A 12,468-nucleotide genomic window follows, 5' to 3' on the forward strand; every position below is an offset into this window, starting at 1 on the left:
TTTGCAAATAGCAATTATGTTGCCGAGGGTCAATTGTGCAAATAATGCGCAGAATGTAATTACTAGATATAAATTGGCAATTTACAGTGTTAGTAAACATCTTGTAAGGAAATCATGGTTTTCCTTATATGTGCTTTAAATGAAGAAGATATTCTTTCGTTGCAGTTAATTCGCATCGAATTAAAGTTTTATTTGTAAGTAACGGTTCATATTTCATAATCTTCCATATTTTAGTCAAGTTGCTAAAAAATATTAGGTAAAAATAAAGTAAATGAACACTACACGACTGTTTGTTGTCGAGAGTTTTCATTTACTTTAATAGGACAAGGCCAGTGGATGTACAAACATAATAATTAGATAAAAATAGTTTAACGACGTTTGAAATAATATTACGAAAGAAGCGAAAATATTCATCAACATGTTCTTTTTTAGTAATATATCATGCACATTATTATGCACCCATGCGCACTATAACCTGTCCCTGCACACCATTTTACGTAGTACATGGTCAACTTTTCAAGCTCCTCATTATCACGTGCATAATTATTTGTCGAGTTGCATAATTAACTCATTCTTTTCAACAGTATAATATGATTTTTCGCAATTCAACTATCCTTATACCCAAAATATATATCGATTCCCAAGTATACGAAAACCAAACCAATAAATGTATATAAAATAAAGTAATTAATCCGAAAATGTCCCAACGAAAATCGACAAAAATTGCGAAAATCCCGAGATAATTTAATTTTGCAATTAATAATTTTTTCACCTTTATCTCAAAATGAAGGGCTACCGCAAAATCCCCAAATACCTTATTCACTTTGAATTCGTACATATATGTATGTCTGATCATGTATTAATAACGGGTGATTTTTTTGAGGTTAGGATTTTCATGCATTAGTATTTGACAGATCACGTGGGATTTCAGACATGGTGTCAAAGAGAAAGATGCTCAGTATGCTTTGACATTTCATCATGAATAGACTTACTAACGAGCAACGCTTGCAAATCATTGAATTTTATTACCAAAATCAGTGTTCGGTTCGAAATGTGTTTCGCGCTTTACGTCCGATTTATGGTCTACATATCATTTCTCATTTCTGGTTGAATGGCTACGTAAATAAGCAAAATTGCCGCATTTGGGGTGAAGAGCAACCAGAAGCCGTTCAAGAACTGCCCATGCATCCCGAAAAATGCACTGTTTGGTGTGGTTTGTACGCTGGTGGAATCATTGGACCGTATTTTTTCAAAGATGCTGTTGGACGCAACGTTACGGTGAATGGCGATCGCTATCGTTCGATGCTAACAAACTTTTTGTTGCCAAAAATGGAAGAACTGAACTTGGTTGACATGTGGTTTCAACAAGATGGCGCTACATGCCACACAGCTCGCGATTCTATGGCCATTTTGAGGGAAAACTTCGGACAACAATTCATCTCAAGAAATGGACCCGTAAGTTGGCCACCAAGATCATGCGATTTAACGCCTTTAGACTATTTTTTGTGGGGCTACGTCAAGTCTAAAGTCTACAGAAATAAGCCAGCAACTATTCCAGCTTTGGAAGACAACATTTCCGAAGAAATTCGGGCTATTCCGGCCGAAATGCTCGAAAAAGTTGCCCAAAATTGGACTTTCCGAATGGACCACCTAAGACGCAGCCGCGGTCAACATTTAAATGAAATTATCTTCAAAAAGTAAATGTCATGAACCAATCTAACGTTTCAAATAAAGAACCGATGAGATTTTGCAAATTTTATGCGTTTTTTTTTTAAAAAAAGTTATCAAGCTCTTAAAAAATCACCCTTTATAATATACTTATGTATATATGTATTAGGGTGTGTCATTCTGAGGCAACCTTTTTTTTCAACTGAAAAACAGGCTCAAAACTTTCGAAAACGTGTAAAAAAAAGTCGCTCAAAAGATGAGCTCCTAATATTAATATTAGGAGGTGCCTATTTCAAATTTTCTGTTTTCCATATAAATAACATGGAAAAATAGTGATTTTTTCGGAATCGATCTTCAGTAGTCGAAGTCGATTAAGAATCGGTTCTTGACATTCGAAAAATCGACTAGAATCGGAATCGAGTTTACCATCCCTACTGCAGCCATTGCGTGCACATTTAAAACCTCCGCACAATACCCACCACAAAAAAAATGATTTTTTTTCCATGTTATTTATATGGAAAACAGAAAATTTGAAATAGGCACCTCTTAATATTAATATTAGGAGCTCATCTTTGGAGCGACTTTTTTTTACACGTTTTCGAAAGTTTTAACCTGTTTTTCAGTTGAAAAAAAGGTTGCTCAGAATGACACACCCTAATATGTATGTCTGTATATTAAATACAAGGCAATACAATAAAATCAATATAATATATGTAAAGTGAAAAGAGAGAGCCAAAAACTGAAAGTGTGCACTTGTTTTCTGCAGTTTGCCCTTTTGTTTTTTTTTTTTGGACTGCTTTCAGTAAATCGCACTTGTTACCTGGTGCGTCGGCTGTTTGCCGGCGCTTACGTCCCTTTGGCACAGCTCATTCCCACGACGACAGCGGATTGATGGCAGCGGCGGGTGATGGCAGCAGCGACTTGATGGCAGCAGCGAGTGATGGCAGCAGCAACTTGATGGCAGCAGAGAGTAATGGCAACAGCGACTTGATGGCAGCAGCGATTTGCTGTTGTAAAATGTAAAGCTGGACACTTAGCGGTATGCCTTACTGGTTTCTGTAGCGGCACTGGAAGCGGTAAGTATATAATAGTGCTACTTCACTTTTACGGCACAAGAAACGGTAGGTTTGTAGGGGGAGTTTTTAGCGGCACTTCACAGTTTAATTTTAACTTTTTTCTTATACGGCACTTTTAAACAATATAATTATTATTTTTCACTTGTCACGTTTAGTCGAGATTATTTCCAACACTTATGGAACTCACTGTACTTTCAATTTCTTCTCGTTCTTCTTGTTATTTCGAAACGTACATATGTAAGTAGAGTACGTGTTTTTCTAATTTTTTCACACTCCACGTCACGTATATGTATGTATGTATATTGCTTTATATATATGTATATGTATTAAGGTGGGCCAAAAATTAGTTTATATTTTATTTTTCGTAGTTACCATGAAAATCTCATTCAACATGACTAAAAACAAGTCCTGGTAAAATCTGAGCTCTTTATATTAATATTAAGAGGTGCCTCATCGACATTTTCGATTTCCCATATAAATTACATGGAAAAAAAATCATTTTTTTTTGTGGTGGTTATTGTGCGGAGATTTTAATGTGCACGCGATGGCGGCCAGTAGGGATGGTAAACTCGATTCCGATACTACTCGAGAATCGAGTTTTCTCGTAAAATAATCGATTTTTCGAATGTCAAGAACCGATTCTTAATCCACTACGACTACTGAAAATCGATTTTTAAAAATCGATTATTTAACGAGAAAACTCGATTCTCGAGTAGTATCGGAATCGAGTTTACCATCCCTACTGGCCGCCATCGCGTGCACATTAAAATCTCCGCACAATAACCACCACAAAAAAAAAATGATTTTTTTTCCATGTAATTTATATGGGAAATCGAAAATGTCGATGAGGCACCTCTTAATATTAATATAAAGAGCTCAGATTTTACCAGGACTTGTTTTTAGTCATGTTGAATGAGATTTTCATGGTAACTACGAAAAATAAAATATAAACTAATTTTTGGCCCACCTTAATATGTATATATTTTTTTTATATGTATATGTATGTATGTATGTTTAAATTATGCTTTCTCACTTAACTTGTTTAACACTTTTCACATCACTTCTTCTCTTTATTATCACTTTAGTTTTGTGTTTTATGTTTTATAATTATTTTTCCTTTTTTGTGTTTCAGGTATCACTGCACTTGACCACTTTAAGTACATATATGTACCAATTATATCTATGTATGTGTATTTTTTCTTTTGGTATCTTTTTTATTTCTTTATATAATATTTGTATATTTGTTTTAGGTGTTGTTTTTTCTTTTTTATGTTTAATTTATTTCCACTTCACTTTCACGAAGGACCGAAAACGAACGAATTGACAGGCAATCAGCACGAAATTAGCTGATAAACGAAAACGAAAGTAATGAAATATATACTAAGCTCACGCACTTAGTCCCTGCTCGGGCGCCATGAAAAATCTCAAGCGTTTTTGAGATGCGAAAAAATATGTACTGGGAATGCGCGAATAAATTAAAGCCTAATTGCCCATCACGAGAGCAAAATATTCCGATAATGAAAAAGATACGTCCGTTCGATTTCAAGGTTTTTAATACAATGATTCAATTATTCCGTTCTTGGAATTGCTTAGCCTAAATCTTAAAACTAACGGCTTAAGTTAGTGGTAATGTAATTACAAGGAGTAAGTAATTATCTTTCGTTAAATATTGTAATAGATGAGTTAAGGTAAGTAATAAATGAAGGTAATATAAATGTATTATTAAGATACATATGTAAGTATGCTATTTTGTACAATTCAATATTTATAAATTCAATTTCATAAGTTCTTATAATAATTTTATATTTAATTTTTTTTTAATTTAGATTTAGATTTACAAAAGATGACGCTTGGCGCAACACCATCATTTCAAGGTTCTGCTATCAGATATAACCCAGTTTTAATCAATATTTAAATTTTATTTCACTCATGTTCCATTTAATATCGTGTTTCATTCTTTCCCCTGCAAATTCCCAAAAATTTTATTACGTTATTTTGCATTTTAGGTGACGATATGTACATACATATATGTATTGACAAAACAAACACAACCGATTCTTCATTGTGAGGTTTGCTTTCACACATCACAAATTTGTGAGGAAATTGTAAGCATTTGAGCTTTTGAAATCACGTCAACATAAGGAAAACTTCACAGTAGTGGGGGTGATAATTTTTGTAAGGGTATCTGAATAGGGCTGTTAGTAGTTTTCAACATAACCGTTATAAGTGGGGCTTGTTTCTTATCCAATTTCACTTGCTTTAATGCCATATAATTATAGAAGAATTTGTCCACAGCAAGTTTTTAGCGATTTCTAAGATACTTATGTAAATTAAAAATATTAAGGGGAGTGTCAAAATCAGTTTTGAAATGCCCCAGCTACTGCATTTGCCTATACCAAAATACATCTTTGTTTCTTAAAATGATGGATAGTATAGTACTTTAAAGGTTTTCGCTTAATGGCACTTTGTTGGTGTGGCTATGGTCTGTTCACCTCCATCAACCATACCAACTTTCAAAGTGTCAAGGAACACTTGTACGAAGATCCATCTACATTTTTTCTCAAGCTATTCCATGTACACTATGTTTTTTTATTTTTTGATATACATACTTATCTAACACTTTAGTTATCTCTATTACTTTGCAGTTCTTGTGAATATATAAAAAGTGAGTTTGAAGAATCAAATGTAGAGTCCCAATTAAAATGATGACATAGACGACATTATAGTTCCTGTTTTTACGAAGAAATTAATGTAAAGTTTTGCTAAGTATATTACACAAAGTTTTCGAAGGAAGTTTAAGCTTTGATTCACGTCAAAAATGCTTTAAATCAAACAGAAAAATAGTTTTCGGATGGGTCAATGAACCATATTTCAATATACATATATACTGTGTCTCCAATGTTGTAGAGGGTTGGCCATCGACTATTTTGAACATATTTTTTTAAGATTCCATAGAGTATTACAACTAAAAATATATTTATGTCAAAAAATAATGAAACTAAATACAAGAAAGGAAAAGCTAACTTCGGATGTAACCCAATATTTCATACTCTTAAAACTTGCAAGATTCATAACCGTAATAAGTTACTAAATCCAAACATTACTCTCAAAATTTTAGAGAGTAAGGGGCGTTTTCATTAGTTTAAAATTGAATGGGCAGAAATACAAGTTAGGAAGAGCAAAGAAAAAGCTAGGGAAATACCTTCAGATGCTTGAGATTTGTTAGTTATATGTGACCTAGGATAAGATTCCAGCCGATTGTATCCATTTTAGGCAGAAAGAAGAACCGTTATTAAAACATTTTACACATTTTAGAAAAGTTTTACCAATCAGGCTCATATGATAAATTACTCTCCAAAATTAAAATATAAACATTGGTTTTATTGATTTTGAAAACTCAAGTCTTGAAATGAATTGTGGTTATTTATAGAAAACGCAGGACACAAGAATTAAAAAAGGAACAGGTCCCTAAAAACTTTTCTTGCGGAAAGAAGAATATCGTCCTCAGATAAATAAAGACAGCACGATTGCCCAGGCGTCCATGGCCAAATTAGTGCAAGATTGCATCGCAAGTGTTTTGGAACACCAGTTTTTCTATAAGATTTTCTATAATAATAATAATATTGAATAGATAGATAATAATAATATTGAAATAATTAAGATAGTAGACAACTTAAGCAAAAATGTAATAATCATGGAGCTCAAAAGAATCTTCAACAAATCCAAAAGTTTTGATATACATCTAATCATTCCACATAGATTCTGCTTAAAAAAAAGTCTAGCTTAGTAAAAGAAAAGAGTTTAAGCGGAGCTCTCAAAGAATAGTATATGTATTTAATGAACTGCTAAGTCATGAATATTATTTAAATAAAGGGTGGGCCATATAAAATTTTAAATTTAAAAAGTCAATAAAAAAGGCTTGATATTTTTCAAAGGTCTAACATTTATTTAAAAGGTTGTGTTATGAAATTTATTTGTGGAAAACAATTTCGGACAAATGACCACCATGGCTGAGTTTACAGTAGCTTACACCCAATTTTGGAGTACTTTCTCGATAGTTTCAGGCCTTATGGCAGGTATAACAGTTTGAATCTCGTACTTTAGATCTTGAATTGTTTCTGGATGGTTGGCGTAACATTTGTCTTTAACAGCTCCTCACAGAAAATAGTCCAACGGAGTTAAATCGTAACTTCTGGGAGGCCAATTCACATCACCTCTTTTGCTGATTATGCTATTTTCGAAGATAGAGCGTAAAAGATTGAGTGTAGCGTTTGCTGTATGGCACGTAGCGCCGTCCTGCTAAAACCAAATGTTGTCCAAGTCTTTTTCTTCAATTTGCTTGAAGAAAAATTCGGTTAACATTGCGCGATATCGCTCACCATTGATGGTTACGGCGGTTCCTTCTTCATTTTCGAAGAAAAATGGGCCGATGATTCCACCAGACCAAAATCCGCACCATACAGTGATTCGTGCTGGGTGCATTAGCTTCTCAACGATTACGTGCGGGTTTTCTGTGCCCCAAATGCGACAATTCTGCTTGTTAACGTAACTATCGAGGTGGAAATGAGCCTCGTCCGAAAAGATTATTTTTCGGTAAAATTGACCATCCTCGGTCAAACGATCTTCTGCCCAATTCTAGTGAATAGCGACCCATTTCGTAAATTTTAGACTTTTTACTGAATATCTGTCACTTTCGGAATGGTATTTGGCGTTACCAATGTCGAAATATAAATAATTCAAATTTAAAACGTTAGATGGCCCACTCTGTACTTTAATTGAGTTCTTTTCTGTATTATATACATATATGTTTTATTTTTCAACATTCGACATGGCTATATCAAATACAAGATAGGTTGATATGGATATTCAGTTCGTTCAAAAATAACGCTTTTCCTTTGTATGATCAATTCGCGGCTAACTATTTTTTTTTTCAATTAACATATGCCATCATTGACGCGTACAAATCTGTAAGTTTTTTTTTGATCATTCAAAAGTTGGTTGTTTATGGATGCTTCTCTTCTTATGCATTTGCATTAAATACTCTGAGAAGACAATGACCCGAAACATATGAGCAGACTCTATACTCAATGAAGACAAGACAACCATATTGTGATCAACAACAACAAAAAAACTGATATCTTGACCACTACCGCAACGACTACAAGTAGTGATAGCAACAAAAAGGGAGGCTACCAACCAATGTACACTAAACCTAGAACTGTCAACATCCAAAGCAGCCAAGAGTACATCCCACGGATACCGCCGAAACTAATGCGCAAAAGAGAAATCGCTCCCACAACAAAACTTTGTAAACTATGCCCAAAAAGCTAAATCGGGGGGAACAAAACAAGCAGCACAACAACATTTGGACACTTTTGCGATGTGGCATATAATAAACGAAAACTCTACCTCATCTAATGCCATCTCACCTGGGGGAGACGACTTTAGATTGTTGGGTCTAGTGGTAAACTACGTTTACAACAATCCAGCGGGTCCCCATCCAAAGTTTCACTCCTGCGAAACCTTTAGAGATTACAGGGAAATTAAGTGCGCAGACCAGGCCTTTTTTTGATTTCCTGGTGGGTAGCGACGCCTTAGATGGCCTAAAACTGAAACTCATATCTGCTAAAGGTATCCCAAAGAGATCTCGCCTTTGGAAACACCCTCTATGGGAATCAGACGAAAAACTCCTGCGGTGCATTAACCCAGTCCCCTCTCAGGGGACATCGTAATTCTAGCATATCACTCGGATGTCCCCTCTCAGGGCCCATTCAAGTTTAATAATAGTAGTTTACACAATAATAGCTGGATCAGCGAATTCCGCAAAACCGCAGCCCGAATCAGCTGATACGACCTATCTTATGAGAGCGGTAAAAGATCAGCCAACACTGCTTCTACCGCCCGCTTTACCGTAGGATACCGTAGATCCACGGTATTTGGATTTTTACCGTAAAAACATGTCAGCTGATTGCTCTCTTAAAACACAGGATTGCCAGTCTCGCTATACTGTAGTAATTACGAAAATTGTCTTCAATATGTTTGAAATTTTCTTAAACTAACTCAAAATCAGAGTCGAATGCTAGTATTTATAAATATATAAACTATTTTTAATAGGTTGTTTTCAGTTTTGATATTTTATATTATGAAAAATTGTAATTGAAAACTTAGATGTGTACAAAACTATATGTATATTCGTATTGAGCAATGGTAACATTGTTCAAATGAAAACAAAAAAAGATGGCTGATTTCTACGGGCTCAACTTTTGACACCTTTTGCTCGCTACGGTCGGCAATTGAGGAAGGGAGGAGCGGAATTCGCTGTTTCTGCTATAAATCGAATCAAAATATCGTAAAATTACTATGAGATATATACCACTTGAAAAGAGCGATAAGAGGAGTTTGTGGAAAAAAAGTTTGAAATGCGAACATAGCACGCACTGTATAGTGTATTTATAAATAAACAAGTCTAAATCTGGAAGAAAAGATTTTTTAAAGCCAAACTTTAATATTATTGTCAAACAAGCAACAGCCAGCCTACAATGCCTATTGGGGAGTGTTTTAAAATGCAAATTATAAACAATAAAATATTGATTTTGTTACAAATAAAAATTCCTCGATCACAACTAATTCATATCAGTTATTATCATTATAACACGTTACTTAGTTATAAAATTATAATAAGTTATACGAGGATTTGTAAATGTTTGTTTACAGCAGGAACGGTGGCGCTGGGTAGCTGATAGCCAAGTGCAAAGGGTTAAGATATAGAATATCTCTATACCAGATATATACAACTTATATATATCAGGTATAAACAACTTATTATAAAACAACTTATCAAAGAAGAGAAACCTAAAAAGGCAAGCAGACCCATACTGGAAGAAATTTGTCAGGAATGCGTGGAGAACTCGCGGTTCAAATGGGAATGTCTCATAACAGTATGTATTTACCGTAGCTGCAAACTCGAGGGTTTTATATTTCCGATTTTAAACTTCCGAAGTGAGTGCCCAGCTCTATAACTATCCTGCGTAAAGCATAACGGAGATAATTAACTTGAACGTGTAGGGGCGACATTCCTACCTACGTCCAATTTACCTGGAGACCACTATCTAGAATGAGTTTGCGCAAGGGTCTCTACTAGAGACTCTCTAAGCTTGTGAGGCAATTCGGCTCTTTGTCTGCGATATGTGGTAGTTTGACTCCAAGTACACCAGTCACTGAAAGGGAATCGGCGAAAATATTAATGGCTATAGTGAAAATGGCTTTCGGTGTGTGTCTAAGTCAAAGACAATTGAACACTTTCAAAGGCATACTGCCTAGTTGAGCTCTTTGGGACCGTAGGGGTTTTTTGAAAGACTCCACTGGAGTGGCGGCGTAGTGCTCGATCTGGGCACAAATTGCACAGCCGTAGAGACTAGTGAGGAAGTTGTTCGTTGGCAACAGTCTTAAAATGGCTCAGTCCCTTGCATATATTACACCTAACTGAGGTGGAGTTTGGACAGAGCCGTTTGAAGTTCGACTCAATAACAGCCCTGATGTAAACTAGTGCTCCAATGGCGACAAACTTAATAAAAAACTTACCGATTTGAAGAGTTTCCATGGCAGAATTAACAGCACTTGCATATACTCGTGCATATTGCTGATATTGTTTTGAGTCAATTGAAGACATTAAATGTGAATCGCTAAGCGCATTAAAGGTTGTTCCGGAAATTGACTTTAACAACTGTTTCAAGGATTGGATTAAAACCTTGACACAAATGTACTGGGACCATGAGGGATGACTTTGAGGGGAACGACATAGATTTTGAAGAATAAATTAAGAGTTTAAATATTATGAACAAAGTCTTAATATTTTCTGCTCATAGTTGTTTCTAGTAGGAAAAGGTAATTATATGCGTTAATATATTTAAAACCTTATTTCAGCTTCTAGTAAAAGCATTAACAAATAAAGACCTGAAATTGATATAATTGAATAACCTGAATTATATATTATTTTCCACCTCGACTGTACTTCAGAGCGGGCTCGCACCGACTGGATTCGGTAGAAGGTGGTCCTAGCTAACGAACGAGCGGTTGTCTCCGAGCACCTGGAGAGTCAGGGCAAACGTTTTCGCGCCACGTGTTTCTGTGAGTGACGCATGCCGAAAATGAAGCATTCGTTACGTGGTTAAATTCTGTGTGAATCTCGGTAAATCTGCGACAGAGACATTTGATATGATCAAGCACGCTTACCCAGATGTTGCCTTAGCAAGAAGTATTTTATTTTGGTGGCACCAGCCCTTTTGGAGGGCCGGGAAGAGGTCGCTGATGAAGTCCGTGCTGAGAGACCTGCGACTTCGACAAACACCGACAATGTGACACGTGTGCGCAAAGTTTTGAACTCAGAGCGTCGACTAAGTATTTGTTTAATTGCCAAGATGTTAAATTTATCAAAATCTATGGTTCATGACAATGTGACGGAGCACTTGAGCATGCGTAAGATGTGTGCGAAGATGGTTAAAAAGACGACCACAAATTGCGGGGAGTGAAAGTGTGACCCCCAACACTTCCGCAGCCGCCCTACAGCCTTGATGTGGCCCCCGAACTATTTTTGCTTCCTTGCCTCAAAAAGCTGATGAAAGGCAAGCATTTTGAGATGATGGAGGGGATCTAAGCAGCATGCACCTTGGCTCTGAAGGCTATTCCGGAGAATGCCTTCCATGACGCCTTCAATGCTTGGAAATCAAGCTGGCGGTGCTGCATTGACGCAAAAGGAGCCTATTTTGAATATTTTCAAAGAATTGTAACGATTGATTCAATAAATTTTTTTAATTCGACTCAGGCCCCTTACTTGCCAGACAAACCGTGTGTACATACATAAAAAATTATAGTGTGTATATGTTAACTAAAAACAACAAATTCAATTGTCTAAATTACCAAGTTTTTCGTTAATCACTGTTTCCCAGACTCAATTGACTTCTGCGGCTCATTACACAGTTCAATAATTTGCTTTCGTGACTTTCGACAAAATCGAATACCTATGGCGCAGATACGTTTAAAAAATTACATACACGTATACATATGTATATGTAGTAAAATTAAAGTATAAAACTCCAAAAAAGTGCAGAGTTTCAGTAAAGAGATATAAAGGCACGAAATTTTTTCTACATATACAGTTATAGGCTTATTTTTTTAATATATCGTAAATTCACTTCACCAAGCCAGGAAATATAACATTTTTTTTATATAAAAACGAATTGTTCTCCCTTCTTTTGTTTCCCTGAAGGTTAACGTTTTTGCAAAACAGAACTATATTATACAAGTATATATGTACATATATGTTTTATAATACAGGACGTTACTGAAAAGAACTGTGCGGAAGACTGTCTAAGCCAAAGCTTGTATTATTTGCTCGACTCTTATGCCAATTCGTGCCAAGCATTACCCTCGGTGAGAGTTCAAAAGCTCCATCACAAAGAAAAAGCTACCAAGTACTTACATGTGCATGTACATTAGAATGGGTCGATTTTTTACTATGAATGGCCTAAGAGAATATCCGTCTAAAACTGGTTCCAAACTAGCGATTTTTAAAGCGAAGTTTAAAAAATCTGAATAATCGATTGTATGATAGATATGTAACATAGTTAAAACATAAAAATGCAGTTGCCTATTGAACTTCAAATAATATTCAATTTTCATAATCCCTAAAAAACTTCGCCTTCGTTGGCTCGAAACCAGTTTTCAA

The 12,468-nt window shown here is 35.4% G+C and overlaps 1 protein-coding gene across 7 annotated transcripts in view; it reads right to left on the minus strand.

The window, feature by feature from the left end:
- The window catches only part of LOC105232893 (cholecystokinin receptor type A), a 103,823-nt gene extending 91,703 nt beyond the window's left edge, over positions 1-12,120 (minus strand). For 3 of the 7 annotated variants that reach the window (XM_049462573.1, XM_049462576.1, XM_049462575.1), the window contains exons 1-2: positions 11,941-12,120; positions 11,661-11,761 (exon numbers count right to left, since the gene is read on the minus strand). The gene's annotated coding sequence lies outside the window, so the exon portion shown is untranslated. Of the gene's footprint in view, positions 1-11,660 lie in introns of all 7 variants that reach the window. The other 4 variants (XM_049462571.1, XM_049462568.1, XM_049462570.1 and 1 more) reach the window with 2 other exon arrangements.
- Positions 12,121-12,468: the final 348 nt, after the last annotated feature.

Source organism: Bactrocera dorsalis, chromosome 1 (assembly GCF_023373825.1).
Source record: "Bactrocera dorsalis isolate Fly_Bdor chromosome 1, ASM2337382v1, whole genome shotgun sequence".
Lineage (NCBI taxonomy): Eukaryota > Metazoa > Arthropoda > Insecta > Diptera > Tephritidae > Bactrocera > Bactrocera dorsalis.